Source organism: Elephantulus edwardii, unplaced genomic scaffold, assembly GCF_000299155.1.
Source record: "Elephantulus edwardii isolate Elephantulus edwardi_28Jun2011 unplaced genomic scaffold, EleEdw1.0 scaffold00010, whole genome shotgun sequence".
Taxonomy (NCBI): domain Eukaryota; kingdom Metazoa; phylum Chordata; class Mammalia; order Macroscelidea; family Macroscelididae; genus Elephantulus; species Elephantulus edwardii.
Genome location: NW_006399760.1, coordinates 23,194,399 through 23,199,342, shown reverse-complemented (window position 1 = coordinate 23,199,342; position 4,944 = coordinate 23,194,399).

The window sequence follows — 4,944 nt, the reverse complement described above, 5'->3', positions numbered from 1 at the left end:
GCCAGCCTCATTCTACAACAGTGGCACCATATAGCATTTGGAATCTTATTTTTAAAGATTCTTAATGTTTAGAATTATTGCTTTTGCTAGAATCCTAGGTGTTAAATTAGTAGATTAGAGGTTCAGTAATATTATATAATTTAAAATTTGTTTTAAAAAAGGCCTTGTAATGGAAAACTCATGTTGATTTATTTTGTGCCTATTTGATTATTAAGACTATTTTTCTGCATTTCATTTTCCTCTTAATTGTTGCTGTGCTTTGTTCATTTTTAGTGGAAATCTTAAAGTTTTCCTCATAATGAAACTCTATATTGTAAGTATATAGCTCTTTGTCAGTTTTTGGAGCTTTCCAGTTTAGCCTTTGAGTTCTTTTAAATTAAGCTTTTGGTATGTAGCAGTGTCTTGTTTTAAAAAACTTATAAAAATAAATATATGCTCTTAGAATAAAAATAGGATAAAGAATGCTCTGCCAGCCTAACGGGATGTGGTTCAAGTCCACTAACTGCTCTGCTGGAGAAAGATTAGAAATCTCTTCCCCTGTGAATCTAACAACAGTAAGCAAGGAGAAATTAAAATCACTTACTGTCCTCCTGTAAGAAATTAGAATCAGTATGTAGATATGCATTTGTTAATTCATAATACTCCAGGAGGTCTCTGTAAATCGCATTGCTGAAAAGTGCCTATCTTTCTCCAGGGAGCCACTGAATTCGAACCACCAGAGAGGTATGCCCTTCGGTCTAGCAGTGCAATTCCCTGTAGACCCACTACAGCACTAAAACAAACTTACATGTAGTAGGTGCCATTGCAGTAGTACTTTTTGTGACCTATATTATTAATGTGCTGTTGAGTCAGCTACAACCCATAATGACTCTGTGAATAAAAGTTCTGACTTTAACTTATTCTGAGCCAGCCTCAACATCTCTGACACACCTGATCCCATTGCCACTGTCACTGTCTGTCAGTCCATCTCATCTAGGGTCCCTTCAAAGCATGATGTCCTTCTCCAAAGACTGGCCCTTTTTGACAAGGTGCCCAAAGTGTGTGAGACAGAGTTTCACCACTCTTTCTTTGAAGGAGCACCCTGATCTCACTTTTCTACAGGACAGACCTGTTTGTATTCTTGACAGTCCATGGCATGTCCAGTACTCTTTTCCAGCACCACGACTCAAAGATACTATGAATGAAATGTTACCCTGTCCTGCCTAGCCTCAATCTTTGCCATGTTTGATTTGAGCCCATTTTTGCAACTACTCCTTGAGACCTTTTTTTTTTTTTAAATTGTCTCTTCTGTATTGCCAAGCTTGATGTCTCCTTCCGAGATTCTTCCCTCCTGATAACATGGCCAAAACTTCACCATCCTAGCTTCTAGGGGATGCTGTGGCTAGTCTCCCAATACAGATTTACTCATCCTTCTGACAGTCCATAATACATTTCATTGTCTTCATTAACAAATGCATCTGTTCCCTGGGCTGGGCTTGCTTTATATGCATAAGAATTCACTGAAAAACTCTGACTTGGGTCAGACACACCTTAGTTGTCCAAATAACATCTCTGCTTATTTATTTATTTTTTTAAGCATCTCACAGCAATTTACATGTTGATAAAACTTCAATATAAAAAGGGGATAGTTTGATAGGAGAGTAGAGGAGGTGACTGGAAGGTGAGGAAGGGAGGGTGGAACAGGGAGGGTGTGGTCAAGTTCTGACCTTCCCCAAGGCACAACATGCAGCACAGGTTCTGTCCATGTTCTGAGGACAAGAACTGTTCATACTCATACCAGCCCCTCAAGGCTGCAAGACCAGGCCAGACGTCTTTGCTTTAAAACACCATTTAAAGAAGTGCAGCAGATATTTCCAGTGCAACTCGTCAACAACCTTTGTTACACTGATGACACAACTTGCTTAAAGTAAGAAGTATATCAAACACTTGCTGCAGAAGATCAAGAACTACAGCCTTTAGTATGGATTATATGTCAACAGCAGTAAGACAGATCCTCACCACAGGCCCAACAGTCAACATTTCAATAGATGGAGAAAAGATTGAAGCTGAATTATTTCATCTTGCTTGGATCAACAGTCAACACTCTTGGTACCAACAGTCAGAAATCAAGAGATGTACTACATTGAGCAAGGCTGCACTCAGAGACCTCTCCAAAATACTGTAGAGCAGTGATGTAAATTTGAAGACTAAGTGTGCCTGATTCAGGCCATGGTTGTCTAAGTCACCTCCTATGCATCAGAGAGTTGAACAGTAAGATGACAGAAGAATTGAATTCTTTGAGTTGTGCTGGAGAAGAGTACTGAACTTTTCACGGACTGTGAAAAAAGATATGTGCTAGAAAGGGTATGGTCAGAGTGTTCCTTGAAATAACAGATATGTGCTAGAAAGGGTGTGGTCAGAGTGTTCCTTGGAGACAAGGATGATCAAGCTTTGTCTTTCATACTTTTGACATGTAGCTACTTAAAGCTGTTCCTTGGAAAGAGACATCATGCTTGGAAAGATGAAGGGTCAGCGAAGAAGAGGAAGACCTCCAGCGAGATGAATTAACATTGTGATTTCAGTGTCTCGATGATGAAGATGCCCCTGAAAGACCCAAAACTAGGGCTTTACCCAGACCGGGCGCGACCCTGAGCAACTCACACCAGATCCACTTGCTGTAATCATAAGAGGCTTTTATTGATGAAGCTTCAGGACGACTTATGTCTCACACAGGAGACAGGGAAGTCAACCCCAAGCCCCAAAAAGCAAGGGAATTTATACTAGGTCTAGGGGTTCTTTGGCGTAGAAATAGCTCATTGGCTCTTTGGAAAAGGAGAAGTTCAGTTTTAGGTCAGTTGCCTGCTGCTGACGTTAGTTAAAATATGGTTTTTGCCAGTAATTGTTTTTTCAGTTTGTGGTCAGCTAGTTCCTGAAACACAAACATTCACACAAGATCAAAGGTATAGGTTCTTACAATACTGATCAAAGGTATAGGTTCTTACAATACAGATCAAAGGTATAGGTTTTTACAATACAGATCAAAGGTATGGGTTCTTACAATACTTGGGTTTGGGGACATTTTTTTTTTTTATTTTCCTTTCATTCCCCACTTCTTTTAGTACAAGGTTCTAATCATAGAACCAAGAATCTCTGGAGGCAGTATCATTGCAGTCAGGCTCTCTCATTTTGATATTGTTGTCTTAGAACCATTAATTGAACAGTACTGATGCGATCTTTAACAAAGGTAACAAGCTTATTTATAATACAAGGCCCAACTAGCAACAATATAAACGAGTATTAAAGGACCTATAAGGGTAGACACGAGTAGTTAACCATGGGGATTTATAAAATAAGCTCTCGAACCATGTTTGCTGAGATTCTCGGTCTCGTTTTCTTTTGTCTAACCTTTCCCTAAGCTTTTGCATGGAGTCTTCTATTACTCCTGAATGGTCAATATAAAAGCAACATTCTTCTTTTAGTGCAGCACAGAGACCCCCGTCTTTGAGGAACAATAGACCTAGTCCTCTCCTTTTCTGTAAGGTTACCTCAGATAAGGAGGTCAGGGATTCTTTCAGTCGATTAATTGCTGACTCTAAAGCCCGAAGATCCTCATCTATGGCTGTTTTTAACTCATGGTATTGTTGCCCATTGACAAGTGCTGCAGTCCCTGTACCTATTCCTGCAGCTATTCCTCCTATTCCTAACAAGACTGCTAGGGTTATAGTAATAGGTTCTCTGCGAGAACGGCGCTCAGGTGCATGATCAAATTCATTAACAAATTCATCATTAGGGTGATAGTATACCCGGGGCATAGAATCAAAAACAGCTAAAGAGACACATGGGGTTAATCCAGTATTGCAGGCCCACCAATATCCGGTATTGGGAACTAGGTATCCCTTAGGGGCACTTGGGTAGTGGTGTTACATAATGAGCGGAGATTGCTAGGAGGGTTCCCGATACAGGTTCCAGTTCCTGAAACTTCAGTTAGAGTTAACTTTGTCTCTGTCCCAAGTGCAGTTATTAAGTTCGGTGGAGTTTTTATATGTTCCTGCCACTGCAATACCTTCATAGTAAGGTGAGTTGGTGGCTAAACATAGCCAACAAGAATCAGTGATTTGGGGGTTGGTATTATTTAGGGCACTAAAAGCTCCTTTAATTAGATTGAGCAGACGGTCCCTTGTAGAGGCGGGTTGTTTTTTTAACCCCTTTGGTGTGAGTGAAGTTGAGGTGGGACAGGAGGTGATTTCTCAGCTGGGGAGAGCCCCGCCAGCACAGGGTTGGGTCCTATAACTGTACTCTGTAGAGGACAAATAGTTTTATCATAAATGATAGGCCATTATCATAGTTTTCTTGGTAAAGCCTGATTCCCCACCAATATCCTGACTGCCATTGATGGGCTTTTTTGCCAGGATCTGTAAAAGAAATTTATAGGGGGTGACACCAATTACTACATGCAGCTCTTGTTATTGGAATTGGGATTTCCCAGGCTAACTTGAGAGTAGTTAGCTGTTACAGTTATGAAATCCCAAGAGGAAGAAGGCTTCCAGTAAGTATTCCCAGTTGTTTCACATTTCCAGCTCCTGCAATAGAAATCACTCTGTCCCCCGCACTTACGAGTTAGCCCTCGTGTATTCAGGTCATGCCCTGGACAGACATAGCAAGTGAACCATCTTGGGTTCCCCCTCTGTCTCTGATTTCCACAACCTGCTCGTCCTCCGATGAGGGCAGGGGCTAGAAGGACTTGATCGTCATGGGGAGTGGGCCATGAGGGAGCAGTGGGTTTAAGGGTTGCTTCTACGTCCCAGTCTGCAGGGGCTCCATGGGCTAACTTACAGAGGTCAGGGTACAGAACTGGCCACCAGGTCCAAGGGGTAACGATTGCAGAGATGGACCATACAATGTTCCCTGCTTGAGATTGGACTATCCAGGTGAGGTTGTGAGGGGCATGCGGGTTGTGGTTACTTG